This window comes from Bos grunniens, chromosome X (assembly GCF_055505025.1).
Source record: "Bos grunniens cultivar Pamir isolate PY7600 chromosome X, Bosgru_T2T1.0, whole genome shotgun sequence".
Lineage (NCBI taxonomy): Eukaryota > Metazoa > Chordata > Mammalia > Artiodactyla > Bovidae > Bos > Bos grunniens.
The window spans coordinates 3551596-3574553 of NC_141194.1; the positions used below are offsets into that span (position 1 = coordinate 3551596).

Consider the following 22958-nt stretch of genomic DNA (forward strand, 5'->3'; position numbering starts at 1 on the left):
GCTGTATCTTCACCGTTAATCTTTAAGTTCAGTGACCTCACATAAAATTATGCAAATAAGAATGGGAGCATTTTGACGAGCAATTTTTAATACCTGAATTTCAAACGAAACGCTGGCTATAGTAATTTCTATGTAAAACACCCACGAGTTTATTTCTATGATGGCTTTTCATCATGCATTTCAAAAAGATCAGACACTCTCCAACAAACCAACGGAGCCAAACTCTTATTTCCCAAGAAACACTCAAATATTGATTGAAAAGTTGAAAGAAACGTGTGAAAAACCAACACTATGATTCAGTGTTTCACAGAGAACTGTTAATGAAAATATCCTCTCATCCATAACTCCAGCAGTAACATAAATCGTAATTAAAACTCAACTTGCATGTGCTGTCTTATGAAAGATGAATAACTGTCTGAAATTTCTTTGAAGTCTGGGGTGTTAGGAATAATATTACCTATTTAATGCTTGTGAAATGAAGAAGTCCTCTGAATTCTGAGCTAAGAGAGTACAGCTTCAATATGGTACTTTGCATTATCTCTATAAACTGTTATCCCCTATCTTATCATATTTGTGTTAAAAATGAGAATAAACCTGACATCTTCATTATGTAGTAACATTGGAAATTCAAACCAACCCCTTTGTGAGAACAAGAGAAAATTTGCATGATCCAAAAATAAAAATTCTTTATAAAACTTTGAATGCTGAAATCACACTTAGGTGCTTCCCTGGGGGCTCACTGGTGAAGAACCTGCCTGTCAATGCTGGGGACACATGCTCAATCCCTGATCTGGGAAGGTCACACATGAAAGAGAAAGGGAAAGTCGCTCAGTTGTGTCGGACTCTGAAACTCCATGGACTATACAGTCCATGGGATTCTCCAGGCCAGAATACTGGAGTGGGTTAGCCATTCCCTTCTCCAGGGGATCTTCCCAATCCCTGGGAAGAGAACCCAGGTCTCCCGCATTGCAGGTGGATTACAGCTGCCATGGAGCAACTAAACCCTAAAGCCTGTGCTCCATAACAAGAGAAGCCGCAGCAATGAAAAGTCCACGTACCACAGGTAGCCTGTAGCCCCCCGATCTTTGCAACTCAACGAACCCCCATGCAGCGAAGACCCAGCACAGCCAAAACGTAAAAAAAAAAACACAATTCCATAAAATCATAGAGATGATGGCACCAACACAGACGAGAAAGTGAGGATTCAGGGGCATACAACTACAGGACACCCCATACACAAAGAGGCTTTATCTTAAAGACTTTTCCATTCTGGAAGGAAGTGTTGTAGAAGGGAGCAGTGTCAGAGCCCAGGATCCATGGCAAGTGTGCACTCTGATCAATTCCCCGTCATACTTTCCTCCCTCTGTGCGTTTCACCCTCAGGATAAGTACGAAACAAATGCAAACTCAGATTTACAGGGACTTGCAGCCCACTCCCACAGCATCTTAAAAAAAAATATTTGAAGAATAGCAGGTCTTCGTGAATTATAGAACATGAATTTTAATATCCACAGGTAGTCAGCCCACGAGGAACAAACCTCTAGTCTGTGCCAGTTTATTACTATTAATAATTTCCTTTTCAATAAAATATTAGATACATATATATATATAAATATATATATTTAAAATAAAATATCCAAAACCATAAATTTAAATATTGGGGTTTTTATTGGTAGAAAGTTCAGTCGGTAAAGAATCCGCCTGCAATGCAGGAGATTCTGGTTCGATTCCTGGGTTGGAAAGATCCCCTGGAGAAGGGATAGGCTACCCACTCCATTGTTCTTGGGCTTCCCTTGTGGCTCAGCCGGTAAAGAATCCACCTGCAATGCGGGAGACCTGGGTGCAACACTTGGGTTGGGAAGACCCCCTGGAGAAAGGAACAGCTACCCACTCCAGTATTCTGGCCTGGAGAATTCCATGGAGGGTACAGTCCACGCAGTTGCAAAGAGTCAGACACGACTGAGCGACTTTCACTTCACTTTCCCATAGGATGGTCACAAAGATGATGAAGCACATAACATAACAAGAAGGCAGTGATAAAAGATCCAGCAGAAGTAACAGTGACTGAAATGAGGTTCCCCTTGCCCAACTAATGAAGAGAGTGTAATTATCAGACGTATGACAAAGTGAAGTCGCTCAGTCGTGTCCGACTCTTTGCAACCCCATGGACTGCAGCCTACCAGGCTCCTCTGTTCATGGGATTTTCCAGGCAAGAGTACTGGAGTGGATTGCCATTTCCTTCTCCAGGGGATCTTCCCAACCCAGGGACTGAACCCGGGTCTCCCGCATTGTAGACAGACGCTTTACCATCTGAGCCACCAGGGAAGTCCAGATGTATGACAAACCAACTTAAAAACAATGCTCAAATAACCAAAAAGCTCTGCAGGGAGTGAGAAATGATTCAAAACTTGGGTAAAGGATATCTTAAAAGACCCGGTGAAAATTCTAAATGAGTATAAGAGGAATAAAAAAAAAAATTAATAGCTAATAGATCAGCTTAAGAGAGGGTGAGCACCAAAAAACTGATGCTTTTGAACTGTGGTATTAGAGAAGACTCGAGAGGCCCTTGGACTGCAAGGAGATCCAACCAGTCCATCCTAAAGGACATCAGTCCTGAATATTCATTGGAAGGACTGATGCTGAAGCTGAAACTCCAATACTTTGGCCACCTAATGGGAAGAACTGACTCATTGGAAAAGACCTTGATGCTGGGCAGGAGGAGAAGGGGACGACAGAGGATGAGATGATTAGATGGCATCACCGATTCGATGGACATGAGTTTGAGTAAGCTCCAGGAGTTGGTGATGGACAGGGAGGCCTGGCATGCTGCAGTCCATGACGTCACAAAGAGTCGGACACGACTGAATGATTGAACAGAACTGAAGAGAAGATAGGACAAAACTGAAAAGCAAATGAATATACTTGAGGAGAAAGAGAGGAGAAGTTATCCAGAATGTGCCATGGAAAAATTCTTGAAAGGAAGAAAATACAGAAAAGAGAGTAACAGACAAAAGAAAAAGAGAATTTGCAAGTTTTCATAGTCACAGTTCTTGGTGAATGAAATATTAGACAATGGGATCATCAAGGGAGAGAAACATATTCAGGGGTGAATGAGATGAAGCCAATACAAGATTCAGAATTTAATACAACTGGGGAAACACAGTCAAGAAAAGAGGAAATTGAAAATTTCAAAAATGTGAGAATTATAGGGAAGAGCCAGAATTAAATTCAGCAGGGTAAAGAAAACATGTAACAAAATTACGAGTTTGGTGAAATGGCTGACCCAACTCATTAGATACAGAAGAAAAGAGAATTGCTGAAATAAAATAAAATACTGGAGAAAAAAATAATGCAGAATGGAGTTTGGAAATAAAAGTAGGTGCAAATACAAAAATAACAGTAAAAATGGAGTCATGGAGATAAAAAGTAAGAGATGTTTAATTAGGCTATCAAAGAAGAAAAGAAAAAAAAATATATATATACACATATAGTAGCAACATTTGAGAAAGAGAGGACTAAGAATTCTCAGAATTTAAGTAAAACACGATTCCAAAAGTTGAGAAGATTAAGAAATTCTAATAGAGTAAATTAGAACACCACCATCAGCTGCATCACAGAAAACACGCAGAAATTCACAGGCAAACACGCCTGAAAATTGACATCTGCAGAATGTGTCATTTTTAAAGCAGTAACTTTTGAACAGGCAGCTAACTTCTCTACAGCAACAAGAGAACCGAGACCAGCAGAATGATATTTTTGATGGCCAAAAAAAAAAAAAAAATTTGCAGAGAAAATTGCAAATTAAAATGTGGTGACCATATTCTTTAAGAGCGGATATCAAAAAGAAATTCTTAACCAAGTGAACTAGGGTTTTCAATAGCTCACAGGCTCTGAAAATATATCACTAGATTTTTTTTTAATTTTTAAAATTTAAATTTAAAAAAAATTTTAAATTAAATTAAAAAGTTTTTTCTTACAGAGAAAATTAGAGGCATGTATGAACGTAGAGATTATTATATTAAGTGAAGTAAGTCAGAGAAAGACAAGTATCATAAGGCATTGTTTATATGTGGAATCTTAATAAATGATATCAATGAACTTCTTTACAGAACAGAAACATACTCAGATATTGAAAACAAACTTATGGCCACCAAACGGCAAAGGTGGAGTGATAAATTAGCAGTTTGGGATCAGCAGATAGAAATTACTAAATAGAAAATAGAAAAATGACAAGGATCTGCTATATAGCTCAGGGAACTACATTCAATATTTACATGACTATAATGAAAAAATTCATATATATATATGTTTATATATCTATGAATAATTGAATCATTTTGCCACATACAGGACATAAACACAACACTGGACATGAACTAAATTCCAATAAATAAATGTTTTAAATGACTATCTCAATCTGCTGTATGAGAGTGTAACGTGCCCACTAACCCCAGCAGAGAACAGACTAAGCAAATGGAAAACCAAGCCACTCATGAGCTATATTCACTAACATATGAAAAACAGAAAAATTAATCATCACTACATTGGATTGATTCCAACATACCAAGTTATATTAACATTATACTACACAAATATATTCTCTTTATATATTACAGTATATGGGCTTCCCTGGTAACTCAGATGGCAACGAATCCACCTGCAGTGCGGGAGACCTGGGTTCCATCCCTGGGTTGGGAAGATCCCCTGGAGGAGAAAGGAAAGGCTACCCACTCCAGTATTCTGGCCTGGAGAATCCCATGGACTGTACAGCCAATGGAGTTGAAAAGAGTCGGACACGACTGAGTGACTTTCACTTTCACTATATGATGGCTCAGACAGTAATGAATCTGCCTGCAATACAAGAGACCCAGGTTCAATCCCTGGGTTAGGAAGATCCCCTGGAGAAGGGAATGGCAACCCACTCCTGTATTCTTGCCTGGAGAATCCCATGGACAGAGGAGTCTGGTGGGCTACAGTCTATGATGGGTCTCAAGGAGTCACACAGGACTGAGTGATTAAAACATACATATATATCTTTATCTCCTATATCTCCAGTTTATACACTCTTAAATATCTATCTATATAGATAATATCAACCTAGTAAAAAATGTTTCAAAAATGACCAACCCACCACATTTAGAAAAAATATGCTAATAAAAGCTAATATCCAAATACAAAGATTTTAAGCAACAAAGAATAGAAGGGAACTTCTCTATTTGATATAAACTCTCGAGTAAAACCCTTTGGTGGGTATATCACCCCACTTGGTTCAAGGTAGGAAACACCATCTTTGAAGCCAGAACTAGAAAAAATAATACCCACATCTTTTGTTTCTATTTAGGATTACACTGGAGGCCTTACAACAAGAAAGTGAAAACAAATAAACACATATAAAGATCAAAGAGTAAGTATTAAGTTTGTTTTTACTCACAGATGATATGTGTATAGACACAGAAATCCCAAACAATATGAGAATTTAATACACTTACCGATTATCAAATTGAGAAATTAAACAGAAATTATATATTACTGCAGCAAAAATAGAAAATGAAAGGTTTTAAAGGATGATCTGAAAACACCAGTTTCCATAAATCAGTTAAACAAAATGTGTACAAAATCTCTATTCGGAATATTATAAAACAGTATGAAGAAAAAATAAAAATTCTTAAACTAGTGTTAAGGATTCATCATTTTCATAAATTGGCTTTCTACTCAATATTGAAAGATGTTCAATAAACACAATCTGGTAAGATATTAATTAAATTCTTAATTAAAATCAGATGTTTATTTTCCAAGGGGAGACTCTAAAGTCTACACAAATATAAGTTTAAAAAATAATGAAGACTTTTAAAATATCAACACGAGAACCCTTGTGATAGCAAATACTGTGAATTTTTATAAAATATAATATTTAAGAGAATATGATATTGGCACAGAGACAGATAAGAACTTTGAGGATATGAGATTAATTTTTTTCAAGAAGTGGCATTATGTGATGTTGAATTATCTATATAGAAAAAATCAATTGTACTCATCTGAATCATAAAAAATAAAAACTCCATGTGGAATTATAACATAAAAAAGACATAAATAGGCTTTTTAGGACACTAAAGAAAGATAGGTTCACATCTTTGGGCCAAAAAAAATGTTTTAAGCAGTATTCCAAAGCACTAATCCTAAAGTAAATGACGATACAGTCATTTAATGAATGACTTTAGCTCACTTAGTGATGGTAACAGGCAATCCAGGAGATATGAAATATTTGCAGAAGTAACTGTTGAAACACACTCATCAAAATACATCAGTAAGAAAATGACTGAACAGTGCAATAGAAAAATTGATAAATGGGACAATTCATCAAACAGGAAATAAAATGGCCGGGTGATCTACGGAAAACTCTCAACCTCAGGAAGCCAAAACTGAAAATGCATTGAGTTTCCCCACACACTTATTAAACTGGAGAAGAAAAATGAAATTCTGATAGTGCCAAATGTGGCATGGATTTCACACTGCTGGTGAAAATACTTATCCCCACGCTGGAAAACAGTTCATTCCTATCAAAGCTAAAAGTCGAGATTTCCACCAACAGTTCCAGCGTGGCCATGTGCCTCAGAAGTCGCATATGCGTTCACAAATGAGAATGTATTTCCACGAATTGTTAAAACACTAACGATTCTAATAGCCAAGACTGGAGATAATGCATTCATCTAGTAACAATACAATGGACAAAAGCCTTGTGATGCAGTCATGTCATGGGATGTGTGTGTGCGGTAACTTGCTCAGATGTGTCTGACCCTTTGCGACCCCACAGACTGTAACCCACCAGGCTCCTCTGTCCATAGCATTCTCCAGGCAGGAATACTAGAGTGGGTTGCTATGCCCTCCTCCAGGGGATCGTCCCCACCCAGGGATGGAACCCACGTCTCTTATGTCTGCTGCATTGGCCAAAAGGTTCTTGACCACAAGCGCCATCCGGGAAGCCCGTCAAGGTGATACTACAGAAGAATTAAAATGAATACAACAGTCGTACATAAAAACAACACACATGTACCATTAAAGCACAATCGTGGACTTCTCTGGCGGTCCAGTGGTTAAGAATCCTTCTGCCAAGGCAGGGGACATGTGTTTGATCACTCGTCCGGGAAGATTCCACCTGACAGGGAGCAATTCCACCTGACTGCTACAACAACTGAGTCCCAATGCTAAAAGCTACTGGAGCTGGTGCGTCTACCGCCCATGCTGTGCGCCAAGAAAAGCCACCGCAATGACAAGTCTGCACACCCCAAGCAGGGAGTAGCCCCCACGCAACCCAACTAGACAAAAGCTTGTGTGCAGCACAGAAAACTCAGCACAGCCCAAAACAAATGAATTCCTTTTAAAAAAAAATGATTAAAAATAAGATCACAACGGTGAGTGAAGACATCAGAAGAGGCAGCTGCATTCATCTCAAGTCCCCAAACACGAAAAGTTTAATTCATGTGATGTGGGGATGCCTATATTCGTGGAGAAAAGAAAACAGGAAACAAGGAAGTCATTTGCATAACAGAATAATGCAGGAGACCTGGGGTTTGATCCCTGGGTCAGGAAGATCCCCTGGAGAAGGGAATGGCAACCCACTCCAGCATTCTTGCCTGGGGAATCCCACGGACAGAGGAGCCTGGAGGGCTACAGTCCACGGGGTCGCAAAGAGTCGGACACGACTGAAGGGCTTTAAGATAGGAAGAGAGAAATGCTTTTGTGAAGATGACAGCTTTCTCTTTCGTGACAGGGCTACAGTCACGGAAATATTTGCTTTCCTTTTTGACACTGTCCTGGAAATTGATGCTGTGTGGACTTCTGTATGTGTTGTATTTCAGATGGAGTGGTTTTATTTTTCGGTTAGTGTAGGTTGAATTGCAACATAAATAGTAACCGATATACACATTCTACTAGGTTGGCAAATAGAACAAACTGAACTGACATTGTGACCAACCCAATATATCAGCATCAATATATCTAGTATATATGTGTGTTCCAGCATTATTAGTAGCTTCTGATGGGTGCCTTTAAATGGTTCATCTTGCCACTGAAAGTGAAAGTGAAGTCGCTCAGTCGTCTCCGACGCTTTGCAACCCCGTGGACTGTAGCTCACCAGGCTCCTCCATCCGTGGGATTCTCCAGGCAAGAGTACTGGAGTGGGTTGCCATTTCCTTCTCCAGGGGATCTTCCAACCCAGGGATCGAACCCAGGTCTCCTGCATTGCAGGCAGACGCTTTAACCTCTGAGCCACGGTACCATTAGAAACATGGACCCATCACTGGAGAACCATTCGTGGTAACAGGGAACATTTACAGTGGCCACTCAGTCCTCCTCTTACAGATACACAGGAAAGGTTTGGGGAAAGCCCTCACTCCAAGTCCCTTCAGGCATGGCTAAGGTTACCCATTTTCCTACAGGACAAGTAGCTGGTTGAGAGCCTGAGTCTATTCGTTCCCAGATGTCAAACTCCAACGTAAATGAATCTGTCATTCCATACATCCCTTGGGTATACTCACATCGTTAGCATCGTCTGAGGTTGATAGGAAAGTTATTTCTTCCGACTGCGTGTCTGCATGTGTGGTAAGTTACTAGTCATCTTAAAACAGCCTAGAAATTAAAATATGCTTGCTCCTTGGAAGGAAACCTATGACAAGCCTATACAGTGTGTTAAAAAGCAGAGACATCCCTTTGCCAACAGAGGTCCGTCTAGTCAAAGCTATGGTTTCTCCAGCAGTCATGTATGGATATGAGAGCTGGACCATAAAGAAGGTTGAGCACTAAAGACTCGATGATTTTTAACTGTGGTGTTGGAGAAGACTCTTAAGAGTCCCCCTGGACTGCAAGGAGATCAAACCAGTCAATCCTAAAGGAAATCAGCCCTGAATAGTCATTGGAGGGACTGATGCTGAAGCTGAAGCTCCAATGCTTTGGCCAATTGATGGGCAGAGCTAACTCATTGGAAAAGACTTTGATGCTGTGAAACATTGAGGGGCAGGAGGAGAAGGGGGTTGCAGAGGATGAGATGGTTAGATAGCATCACCAACTCAATGGAGATGAACTTGAGAAAATTCCTAGAGATAGGGGAAGACAGAGAAGGCTGGCGTGCTACAGTCCATGGGGTGGCAAAGAGTCCGACATGACTTAACGACTAAAAAACATCTTAGAAATCTATAACAGTAGCTATTATATCTTTAGTGATTTATCTAGCTATATGAAGTATTCAGAGTTATTTCTATGGAGAGGATGTGATAAAATTTTTAATTATTCACAGACACCTAAAAAAAATTATTATTTTTGGCCATGCCACATGGCTTGCGGGATCTTAGTTCCCTGGCCAGGGATTGAACTCATGCCCTCGGGCAGTGAAAATACAAGAATCCTAAGCACTAAACCACCAGGGCATTCCTTCAAAGACATTTTCTTATTTTGTTAGAAAAGGACCTAGTTCCACAGAAAACACATTGCCTAAGTTTTAATTACAAGGATCAGGTACCATGATGGGTTACTGTGCAACTCGCCAAAATTGGGTTGAAGATACATGAAACAGTCAGGAAGCATTTTCATTAAACAGGCTTTTAAAGATGAGGGTGCAAAATGAGCTTTCTAAAAATAGGCGGGATGCAAATCATAGCTCCGAATGAAAGCCATCCCTCAGAATAGTCAATTTGGAAAGGGGTACGGGCGGCATTCAGGTGGACAGCATTCGGGGGTACCGGACAGCATTTTGATTTTCTCTTTTCAGTGTGCCTCAGGAGTTAGCGGAATCAAGTTAACGTTTATTTATGGCTGTACCTTGTTTTTGAATTAAAATTGCATCATGCAACATGGTTACCGACCGTACTCAACAGAACCTTGGCTGCTTCCAAATATAAATCCGCCCCCCCACTCCCAGCTTCAAGATTAAGAGCTGCCTCATAGCAAGATATTGAAAATAAATTACCAAGGGCTTTCAAGCAATTTAAAGCCAGCAGAAACGAAATAGGTTCCAACAATCTTATTTTATTGCAATTAAGAGTGTTGCCTCTGAAGTGACTCATTTATATATAATCACACTCCTTTGGTACAGTTTCTGATATGCTTGGTAAATTGTATCAGCCTAATTGTGTAAGAGTCAGCACTTATATATCTTCAATATTTTACTATTATTTATTAAAATATTTGCTAACAGATATTGTCATCAATAAGTGCTGGAGAAGACTCTTGAGAGTCCCTTGGACTCCAAGGAGATCAAACTAGTCCATCCTAAAGGATATCAACCCTGAATATTCACTGGAAGGACTGATGCTTAAGCTGAAGGTCTAATATTTTGGCCACCTGATGCCAAAAGCCAACTCACTGGAAAAGACCCTGATGCTGGGAAAAATTGAGGACAGGAGGAGAAGGGAACGACAGAGGGTTGGATGGTTGGATAGCATCACTGTCTCAGTGGAGATGAATGTGGGCAAATTCTGGGAGACAGCAGAGGACAGAGGAGCTTGGCCGCTGCAATCAATGGGGTAGCAGAGAGTTAGACACAAGTTAGCGACTGAACAACAACAAGTCGAATGGATTAATAAACTGTGGTCCATTGAGAAAATGGAACATTATTCATCGCTAAAAAGAAAGGATGTGAGAGTTGGACTATAAAGAAAGCTGAGGGCCGAAGAATTGATGCTTTTGAACTGTGGTGTTGGAGAAGATTCTTGAGAGTCCCCTGGACTGCAAGGAGATCCAACCAGTCCATCCTAAAGGAAATCAGTCCTGAATGTTCATTGGAAGGACTGATGCTGAAGCTGAAACGCCAGTACTTGGCCACCTAATGTGAAGAACTGACTCCTTGGAAAAGACCCTGATGCTGGGAAAGATTGAAGGTGGGAGGAGAAGGGGATGACAGAGGATGAGATGGTTGGATGGTACCACGGACTCGATGGACATGAGTTTGAGTAACCTCCGGGAGTTGGTGATGGACAGGGAGGCCTGGCATGCTTCCATGGGGTCGCAAAGAGTTGGACATGACTGAGCGACTGAACTGAACTGAAAAAGAAAGGAGCAATCAAGTCACGGCAAGACTTGGAGGAACCCTAAATTCACATTCCCAAGTTCAAGAAGCCGCTCTGAAAAGGCTGTATACTGCAGGATTCTAACGATCAAACAAAACTGACAGCTTGTGCTGAACGATGTCGGATTCCTGCTCTCCGAAGAAGGTGATTTATCTTCGGGACCAGGGACCAGGCTTGGCCACTCAAGTGCTTTTGTGGGGCAGAGTTTTATTAAAGTGTGAAAAGGGATAGAGGAAAGCTTCTGACAGAGACATCAGAAGGGGGATGGAGAGTGCCCACCTCACTAGTCAAGGCCGTATATACTTTTCCCAGACCTTCTCCCGCAACATACATCTTAAATTCACAAGATTAGAACTACCAATAGCTAGGTCTTACCAAACACACTCCCAACAACATATGTCTTAAGATAACAAGACTAGTCAGAAGGTTCTTGTTAAGGAGAAACATGTCCTGAAACAAGATACATTGTTGTTATATAACCGGTTTGTCGTTTTCTGCTCCTTGAAAGACTTGGACCCCTTTCTCCTCCTTGGGGACTGCAGACTTCTTATCAACCTACCTAAGAATTGACTCTCTCAAAAATATGGAGATAGTCAAAGGATCAGCGGTTGCCAGGGGGATGAGAGTACAGAGAGGCATGAATAGAGGATTGTCAGCATGCACGAGGGCAGTGAAACCACATAGCCAGATACCATAATGATGGATACAGTGCCTACACCCACAGAATGTGCAACAGCAAGAATCCGCCCTAATAGGAACCACAGGTGTTCAGCGCTGGCAATGTGTCAGTTCAGGCGCCTCCTCGGTCAGAAACGTGCCAGTCGGGTGTGTGATGTGGACTGTAAAGGAGGCTGCACATGTGAGGGGCTGGGGTTTTCCCAGGGATCTCTGTACCTTTCCCTCAATTTTGTTCTAATTCTTAAAAATGCTCTTAAAAAGAAAAGCCCTTTATGCATCAAGAAATACAAGGGGCCAATAAACAGGCAGAAACATTTTTTTTTAAGTAAACACCTTAAAAAACAAAACAACTGAACACTAAGTTTTGGAGGAAATGCAGACATGGGTAATCAGCAAAAAAAAAATAATATTGAATATTATGAGAATAAGGAAAATCGTGCATTCATTAAAAAGTAACAAAACTTTAGTTCCATAAAAACATACCAGAAATGCTGTTGAAATGTTTTAAAAAGAAATAGCATTTTATTTTATTTTTTAAAAGTATAATTTTTCAACTCAAGTATATACTAGTTGAAATTTTAAAAATTAAATAGAAAATAATTTTCCTAGGGAGCAATATTAAAAAAAAGATGATAAATTATGTAAGAAAGAATAACAGTTTAAATATCTGAGTTCTCAAATTGGAGAGTCTTTTCAAAGACAAGAGTATGAAAAGCAGAAGGGCAGAAATAGCTAAGAAAAAAATAACAAACCAGAACACTTTGCAGTACCCCGAGAAATGAGCCTCCAAATGAATGAAAACTCTAAAATCTCATGTGGAGTCACACCACGTTGAAATTTCTGGATACCATAAGGTTAAGCCCAACATCACACATATTGAAAAGACAGAGAAACTAAATGAATTAAAATAATGATTTATGAACAAAGAAAGAGAAACAGAACCAGAATGACATACAAAAGCAGGTCAAGACAAATGGACATGGTGGACACAGTCTTTCTCCATTCTGTGTAGTTGATATCTCAACCAGTTCTGTCAACGAAATATAGCTGATGCCCGATATCATATAAGTTACAGGTGTACAACATGGTGACTCCCAGTTGCAAAGGTTACACTGCATTTATACTTATTATAAAATATCACTGTATCCCCTGCAATGTGTAATACATTCTTGTAGCTTCTTTATTTTATATAGAGTAGTTTCTCTTAATCCTCACTCCTATATGTCACCTTCTCTCTCTCCACTAATAACCACTGGTATGTTCTCTATATCTGTGAGTCTGTTTTTTCTGTAATATTCACTAGTTGTTTTTTTTTTTAAAGATTTCACCTATAAGTGAGATTATACGGTATATGCCTTTCTCTACCTGAACCATTTCACTTATCATCATGCCGTCCACATTCATTCTGTTGCTTCAAGCGGAAAAAAATCCCACTAACTGGAAAAGACACATGCATGCCAATATTAACTGCAGGATTGTTCACAACAGCCAATACAGGGAAGCAAGCTAAATGTCCATCAACCAAGGAATGGATAAGGAAGATATAGTATAGGTATTCACAAAGGAATACTACTCAACCAGAAAAAGCACGAAATGCAACCATTCTTTTCTTCAGCAAGTTTTTGCTGAAGGCCTTCAAGATTCCAAAAATCGATTCAGAAGCCAAGGATAAGCCAAACACAAACTCACAAAGTTTGGTTACAGACAATAAGCATGTTCACACGCGAGCATCCTGCATCTCGGGGTAAGGGATGAGAGCCTGAAGCCAACAAGGCGCCTGTGACCAGGTTTGTTAGAATTAACAAAACCTCTGGCCAGAGAACGCAGTCACTCCCAGGCACACGGCTTACAGAGCCTTTCCAGGACTGAATATCAGACTCTGTTGCTGCCTTGGCTGCCCGCCTTTGCTTAGTACACAGCGTGTACAACTGACAAGCCTCTGTGCAGACTTTTAACATTCGGAATTGCAAAAAGAGTGACTTTATTTGGGTTGCCATCTGGCTAGCCTACCCCCGAAACAGTAAATCTAAATGCCGGCACCAAGAACACACGTATATGGACCATCTCCTCCCTGCGAGACAGTCGCCGCTGAGATTGACTGGCATCCAGGTTCCAAAGACAAGTCAGAAGAAAATGGACATGGGCGTGTATTTAATTGCTTCTTTTGCCAGAGAACCGTATCTGGGGAGCTGCTGTTCTTTGTAGGGACGGTGTCCATCCTGTCTGCTTTCCTCACGATTTAGTGCAACCGTGCGGGGTTCTTCCATCTCCGAGGACAGAAAAGTGAGCGGAGCGTGCTGAAGCTTCTCAGAAGCTGAGATTTTTTGTCCTAGTTTCCAAAAGCAGAGGCAGGCTTGCACCCCCCACTGTTAACCGAGTCGAAGCGCGCTCGGCTCACAGCACGAAAGACCAACAAAATCACAGAACGAGGTGTCGAGGCAAGGCACACGACTTTTTTTTGGAAAGCCAGCTGACTGAGAAGACGGCAGACTAACGTCTCAAAATAACCGACTTCTCGGGGTCTCGATGCCAGTTTTCCCTTTATAGAACAGAGAACGGGGGGAGGCAAGGGGGTAAAGTAAAAAGGCCATTAACCTGGCAATTTTTCCTGGAACAGCCAGCCTCGGGGAGGGGATGTGCTAACTGACTCCTTCCTGGAGCCACCCACGGGGGGACCAGGTCCTGAACAAAAGCACTCTGGTGTAACATTCAGGCAGAAGGGCAGGGTTTCTCTGGGGCAGACCATTATGTACGGGCAACAATCTCGCAGTGAACAAAAGCCACGGGAAGCAAAGATTAAAGTAAAAGCAGCAGATCTAACTTGGGACTCATAACCGCTCTTCCCTGTAAAACCATGGTGCCAGAAGCTGACAGATATAATGGGAGTTTCAGGGGGCTAGCAGAGTTCTCTATGAACAGGGTGAGGTCTAGAAACTCGCTTGGAGAAGCAAATGGCAATCCACTCCTCTATTCTTGCCTACAGAATCCTGTGGACAGAGGAGCCTGGTGGGCTGCTGTCCATAGGGTCTTATAGTCAGACACGACTGAAGCAACTTAGCATGCATGCATGCGTTGGAGAAGGAAATGGCAACCCACTCCAGTGTTCTTGCCTGGAGAATACCAGGGACGGAGGAGCCTGGTGAGCTGCCGTCTATGGGGTCGCACAGAGTCGGACACAACCAAAGTGACTTAGCAGCAGCAGCAGAAACCGGCCAGGAAATGAGATCTCTTCCTGGTAAGACAAGAGTCAGAGGAAGCCACGGAGATCATAGCCATTCCTTCTCATGGCAGGAAACCCATGCACAAAGCCAGCTGTTGATGAGAAATCCTGACAAGACAGAGTAATATCTCCAGGTGGCCTGAGAATGTGAATGAGTTCTAACTGAATTTGCAGAGGAAGATGCTACTAATTGGACGTCCAGTGAGAAGACAGGCTTCTCACTGCTTTATGTGACATTCACCGAAAATCTGATTGTATTTAACGAATGGGACAAGGTAAACAGACAAGCAAAAAAATCTCGACATGTCAGATTATCTGATAGCAGATGGACTGCCTCTGGACAGAGGGAGGTTTGTGTGGGAGGGATCTTCATACAAGCCTTCTCCTGCTTCCTCCGTGTCCCAGAGATGGAAACAGAGAGCTCTTGCCAGAACCACACTTCCCAAGTGCTCACTCTTGGTCAGCTCAAACTGGAAAAGTGAAAGTCGTTCAGTCGTGTCCAGCTCTTTGCGACCCCATGGACTGTAGCCCACCAGGCTCCTCTGTTCATGGGATTCTCCAGGCCAGAATACTGGAGTGGATAGCCATTCCCTTCTCCAGGGGAATCTTCCCAACCCCGGGGTTAAACCCAGGTCTACCACACTGCAGGCAGATTCTTTACCATCTGAGCCACCAAGGAAATTCCTACCAACTGCACTCGCACCCAGCATCTATTGATCTAGGAATGCTGGACCTTGGGAAGCATGAAGAAACTAATACACATTTTCAAGGCACAGAAAGAGCAACTTGCCCAACATCACAGACAGGAATCCAAGCTGCAGTTAGTCTCCAGAGACCATGTCTTTAGAACCTGTGCTCTTGGCTACTGAATTCTCAAACCTGACCCTGAGTAGCAGCTTGTGTGCATGTATGCTAAGTCACTTCAGCCATGTTCTCACTCTTGGTGACCCCACGGATTGTAGGCCACCAGGCTCCTCTGTCCGTGGAATGCTCCAGAAGAATACTGGAGTGGGTTGCCACTTCCTTCTCCAGGGGATCTTCACGACCCAGGGATCGAACGCTGGGTCTCCCGCATTGCAGGTGAATTCTTTACCATCTGAGTTACCAGGTAAGCCCCAAGGTTCTTAATCAACGAGATGGTCCAAAGACGTCGTGCCTTCCTGCAGACTGCAGGCTGGGTTTGCATCCTTACCTAGACCATCAGTCTCAGTCGGGTCTCATCAGGCAGAGAAAAGACTATGGAGGATTGAAGGAGCCAGAGTTTGTGGAGAGAAGACCCTGTGAACTGGGGTGGTGACTGACCTCCTACAAAGAACGGTTCTGCGGTCAGCTCGGAAGGAGACCCCCTGCAGAAACCACATCAGTGCAAGAGAATAGGTGTAGGAGTTCAAGAGAAGAGTTGTGACCCAAGCGAAACAAAGGTGGTGGGCAGGACCCACCACCAGATCTTAGAAACCAGAAATGCCTTCTAAGTCAGGTTTGGCTTTGGTCAAACTCCCAGAAAGCAGCGGCGTTAGATTTTTAACTCCACTGGCCATGTCAGAGTTTGCTTTTTCCTCTTTATTTCTTGTCTCCTCTTGATGAGAAAATGGGCCAGCCTGATGCTCTTTTCTTCCTGAATGTACAAGCTCTACACTGCAGGAGACACTGCTATTGACCGACCTGGATAATTACCATCTGTGAGTGGCCAGGATGGCTCTTGCCAAATATTTCAAAGAGGAGGAAGAAGAACACAGAGTGGATGGAAATGTAACCTGTACAAAGGATAAACTTGCTTCCCACTGATGCTACAGTGAATAGCATCGATCTGCCCCTTACTGGAATCCAGTTCAGGGAATATACTCATGGAAGGTTGGAAAGCTAATGATCTACTATTGCAATATTTTACCCCAGATGCTTAGCAAGCCCTCAGGGCTGAAATAAGACAACCCATGGGGTCAGTTGTGTATGATACTCAGTTTTTAACTGTCTTTTAAACATAGTGGAGGTAAAGGTTATCTTATACATCCCTCAACCAAAACCACATTGGTGGATACATTCTCTCTTTGACCATGGAGAACCTCACCACCAGATCTACCTCTGAGACCCAGTCATATAAGGATGATGTCCTTATGTCCTGGGTCCCTTCTCTGAGCATTTGGCAGATTCACAGGGACCATGATGCTCTCAGCTCAGGGAGAAGAGCCTCTGACATCCTGGCCATGTCCTGTAGAATGCTGTGGCCCCAACAGGACTTGTAAGCCACTTGTAAGCACCCCTGTTTTTTGCAATGTGAAAATCATGACCCAGGTTTTTGCAACATGAAAATCATGACCCTGGGGTGGTGACTGACCTCCTACGAAGAAGTGTTCTGTGGTCATCTCGAAAGAAGACCACTTCTAGAAACGACATCAGTTCAAGAGAATAGATGTAGGAGTTCACGAGAAGAGAGGTGACCATCATCACCACATCATCCATGGCATGTCCTGACGTTATTCCCATCCAATATTTTCATATTTTCTAGGTCCTTTAAAGATCCTCCTTGAGGGACTTCTGTGGTAGTCCCGTGGTTAAGAATCCATCTGCCATTGCAGGGGGGAGGGCACAAATTTAATACCTGATCTGGGAGGGTGCCACACATCTCCCGGCAACTAAGACCACGTATAAGTACAGAGCCTGGGTGCTGCGACTACTGAACCTCACGTGCCTAGAACCCGAGTTCGACAACAGAAGAAGCCACCACAAGGACAAGTCCACAAGCCGCAACAGGAGACTAGCCCCAACTCTTGGCAACTAGAGAAAAGCCCGCACAGTGGCTAAGATCCAGCAAAGCAAAAAAAACAAACAAAAAATAATAATAATCCTTCTTGCTATTATCCCTTTGTCACTGGCTCATCCAATGAAGAGGTGCATATTTTAAAATAATTCCTCTCAAGTTAGCTGCCTTTTTACAAGGCGTCCTCCACATCACTTAAGGAAGCAAAGTAAAAGGCTTGATGAAGTGTGTGAATCCTACTCAACGGGAAAAGAACATCCCATGAAGGTACCAGGTCTCTCCTTTGCTTGAGGAATCTTGTGTGATAAATCGCTTACATGTGCAGAAGGCAGTCTGAAGATAATAAAAGAAGAGAGGTCTGCAGCAACAAAAAGATGAATTAGGGAGAAATCAGAAAGGAGGAAGGTTTGGGAAGCACCCCCTTTGATTGAGTTTCAATCAAAGCATTTTGGGAATCAAAGACTTTGAGTTTCAATCAAAGCATTTAGGAAGCACTCCTTTGATTGAGTTTCAGTCAAAGCATGTTGATTATGTTTGATTCATTTTTCACGTATCAGTTCAGTTCAGTCGCTCAGTCATGTGCGACTCTTTGCGACACCATGAATCACAGCACGCCAGGCCTCCCTGTCCATCACCAACTCCCAGAGTTCACTCAAACTCATGTCCATCGAGTCAGTGATGCCATCCAGCCATCTCATCCTCTGTTGTCCCCTTCTCCTCCCCAAAACAAATAACAGTGTAGCCCAAGGACTGATGAGTTTTGCAAAGCGGAAACGGAGTTCTGTCATGAGAAGCTGCAGATGTCTGATCTCACTGTGGTAATATGTTGACCAACTGCAATACTTGGTCAAAGTTTATGAACTAAAGGACGGACTGAGCTTTCCCTCAGGGCAATAGCCTTTGCCAACAAAGGTCCGTACATTCAAAGCTACGGTTTTTCCAGCAGTCACGTATGGATGTGAGAGTTTGACCATAAAGAAAGCTGAGTGCCGAAGAATTGATGCTTTTGAACTGCGATGTTGGAGAAGACTCTTGAGAGTCCATTCGACCGCAAGGAGATCCAACCAGTCCATCCTAAAGGAAATCAACCCTGAATATTCATTGGAAGGACTGATGCTGAAGCTGAAACTCCAATCCTTTGGCCACCTGATGCGAAGAGCTGACTCACTGGAAAAGACCCTGATGCTGGGAAAGATTGAAGGCAGGAGGAGAAGGGGATGACAGAGGACGAGATGATCGGATGGCATTACTGATGCAATGGACCTGAGTTTGAGCAAACTCCAGGAGATGGTGATGGACAGGGAGGCCTGGCGTGCTGCAGTCCGTTGGGTCACAATGAGTCGAACACGACTTAGTGACTGAGCAACATCGAAAAGAGGCTGGCTGTGTAGCCAGGTAGCAAATGAACTGATGCTGAAGACAAGAAGGCAGAGACAAATATCAGCAGCCCTGATGGCAGATTTCTGAGAAGCTCTGGGAACACCAAAGCAACTCGACCTCAGACAAGCTATATTTGACAAGTCATCAAGGAACTGCTTTGTACTCTGCTCCGTTATCCCTGACCTCAATTCCCGAAAAGTTAGGTGTAATTACTTGTCCTATGATTGAGGAAGCAAAGAAAAGAAAAAGAAAAGAAAGACTCTACCCAAATATGAAAAGATACTTAAAAAACAAATTACAATGTGCTTCTGTTCTCAATCGTGGAACTCAAGGCTAATATTACTGGCAGGTTGAATTTCTGATGAAACTGCTTTTAAAAAGAAATTGACCTATATCGACTGTTTCAATTCCATCTGATAATAAAGTGAGAATGGGGTGGGGAAAGGTCAGACAGTCAGAGAATCAGGTGATATATGATTAATGGAAAGTATTTTTGAAAGGCAGGTGCAATTAAATGTTCTCACTTCTCTCTCTCCTATGCACTTCTCCACGCCCACGCATGTACCCTTTCCAGATGAGATTTAAGTAAAATAAAAATCTTAGGTATCTAATACTGTGTGCCCAGTGATATGTTTACAGTGGAGCTTCTCTTTCAAAAGGAAAATAAAATAATGCCTGTGGGATTAAAAGAAAAAAAAAAAAGGTCATTTACAAGTGATTGATTGAACAGCACTTAGCATCAGGCAGGGCTAAGATACTGGGTTTGGCTAAAATGGAAATGAAACGCTGTGTTCTTCTTTTATTAAATTTCTTTTTTTTTTTCAATTGATTTATTTATTTGGCTGTGTTGGGTCTTGGCCGTGGACTGAAGCTGTGGTGCACGGGCTTCGACGGCATGTAGGATATGAAGTCTGCCCATCAGAGACGGAACCCACGTGCCAGGCATTGCACGGTGTATTCTTTATCACCGGACCAGAAGGGAAGGCCCTAAATTTTACTATAATTGGAGAATAATTGCTTCACAATATTGTAAGGGCTTCTGTTACACATCACCATGAATCAGCCAAAGGTGCACACACGTCCCTTCCCTCTAATCTCCCACCCCATCCCACCTCTCTAGATTGTCACAGAGCACCAGCTTTGAGCTCTTCTGCATCTCACAGCAAATTCACAATGGCCATCTATTTCACGTACGATACTGGATAGGTTTCCATGCAGCTCTCTCAATTTGTCCCACCCTCTCGTTCCCACACGGTGTCTACAAGTCTCTTCTCTATGTCTGAACCTCTATTATAAAGTGAAGTTGCTCAATTGTGTCCGACTCTTTGCGACCCCATGGACTATAGCCTACCAGGTTCCTCGGTCCATGGGATTTTCCGGGCAAGAATATTGGAGTGGGTTGCCATTTCCTTCTGCAAGAATCTCCATTACTGCCCTGCAAATAGGTTCATCAGCACCATCTTTCTAGATTCCATATATATGTGTCAATATACCATAATCGTCTTTCTCTTTCTGACTCCCTTCCCTCTGTATGATAGGCTCTTGGTTCATCCACTTCCTTAGCACTGACTCAAAGGTGTTCTCTTTCATAACTGAGTACTCTTCTGTTGTATACACGCGCCCCAAATTCCGTATCCATTCATCTCTCAGTGGACATCTAGGTTGCTTCCATGTCCTAGCTACTATACAAAATGCTGAAAAAGACATTGGGGTGCAGCATCTCTTTCGTTTATGATTTGTTCAGGATATAGGGGCTTCCCAGGTGGCACTGTTGGTGAAGAATCTGCCTGTCAGTGCTGGAGGTGCAAGAGAAGTGAGTTTAGTTCTGAAACCTGGTGTTCTTTCGACAGTAAGAGCCCCGCTGATGAGCCCTATACCCACACCAAGGCGAACGTCTCTGCTTATTTTCTGACATCTTGGCACCTAGCTCATGATTACAGAGAAGGTTGATGGAACCAGCTATACACACAAACCCATCAGGCAGCATCGTCCACGCGGCTGCATTTCTGGGAAGGAACCCTGTGTCTTGTGCTTCAGCTTTTCATGAGCTTAGAACATATCACATGGACACAGACCTACATGTATCCTGTTACGGTTGAAGAATAGCTCTGCCATGATAGCAATTCCAGAGATACTTCTTTTCAGAGTCTTTTTTGGCTAGATGGTTCTACATACAGGTTCTTACTTCCCCGACCAGGAACTGAACCCAAGACCCCTGCATCAGGAGTGCAGAGTCCTAACCACCGCACCACCAGAGAACCCCTCAGAGATACTTCCAAAAGGACTGCCTCCAAAGGGAGTCAGTCGAGTGATGTAAGCCAGCGCCTCCATGGATATACAGAAAGGACTGAAATCAATAAAGCGACTCTGATGTCTGAAGGGGTTCCCAAAGGTCAAGGCTTGAAGCAGACATTCAGGGGAGCTCCCTGAATACAAGAGTCTGGTTTTGACACCTGCGATTGCAACCTGCATTTTGTCCTGGCCTCTGGGCTGTCCTCCTTTGCTCCTGAGTTTGGTTTCAGCCCCTTTTCTCTCCGCCCAACTCACTGAGGTCCTGGAACATGACAGAGGGTGAAGGAGCTGTTTTTATGGAGCCTGTGGCCGAAGGAAGGGGTTCCGGAGAGGATGACGTTGGGTACCAGCTCAGGAGAGAAGGTCACAGGTTCAGGTGACCTGTCTGAGGAACAGAATCATGTGGACCTGCCCTTGGAGACATCAATAAGGACGCCTGTCTTCAGTGGGGAAAGGAGAGGCTGGGGTGAACGGAGAGAGTAGCGTGGAAACACGTGGACGACCAGAGGTAAAACAGCCAGCCAGGGGTAATGTGCTATGTGAATCAGGGGGCTCGGCCAAGGCTCTGTGACAGCCTCGAGGGGTGGGACACCGTGCGAAGTGGGAGGGAGGTTCAAGAAGGAGGTTCGGTTCAGTTTCGTTCAGTCCCGCGGTCGTGTCTGACTCTCTGCGACCCCATGAACCACAGCACAACAGGACTTCCTGTCCATCACCAACTCCCGGAGTTCACTCAAACTCACGTCCATTGAGTCGGTGATGCCATCCACCCATCTCATCCTCTGTTGTCCCCTTCTCCTCCTGCTCTCAACCTTTCCCAGCATCAGGGTCTTTTCCAATGAGTCGGCTCCTTGCATCAGGTGGCCAAAGGACTGGAGTTTCAGCTTCAGCCTCAGTCCTTCCAATGAATATTCAGGACTGGTTTCCTTTAGGATGTACTGGTTGGATCTCCTCATAGTCAAAGGGACTCTCAAGAGTCTCTCCAACACCATAGTTCAAAAGCATCAATTCTTCGGGGCTCAGCTTTCTTTATAGTCCAACTCTCACATTCATACATGACCACTGGAAAAACCATAGCCTTGACTAGACGGACCTTTGTTGGCAAAGTAATGTCTCTGCTTTTTAATGTGCTGTCTAGGTTGGTCATAGCTTTCCTGCCAAGGAGTCAGAGGGAAGGGACATTTGTATATCTGTGGCTGATTCATGCTGACATATACGAGAAAGCAAGATAATATTGTAAAGCAATTATTTCTCAACAACAACAAAAAATAAGCCATAAAAGATCCCATGTCTTTTTTTTTCTAGTGGAAACTGAGGCAGTAACATGTAAGAGCAGACTTAAGTGTATAATGCGCTCTTAAGTACAAATTGTGATAATAAAAAAGCCTGAAAGTAAATTCTGTGTAATAAGATGACATGTTTATTGCTAATCTTGTTTGCTGCTCCTGTGTAAGGCAGGTGGGACCTGACATTCTCTTTCTTTCAGTGTCTACTTTTTTGGGAGCTGGAGTAAGGGAAAGGGTTGCATTAAAATAACAGGGCTATACTCTGTGAAAATATATGCAGGGATATGTTACCTA

General features: G+C 42.7%; 1 protein-coding gene across 2 annotated transcripts in view; it reads right to left on the reverse strand.

The window, feature by feature from the left end:
- Window positions 1-22958, reverse strand: part of NLGN4X (neuroligin 4 X-linked) — a 390250-nt gene that overhangs the window by 94640 nt on the left and 272652 nt on the right. The gene's annotated exons all lie outside the window — the stretch shown is intronic.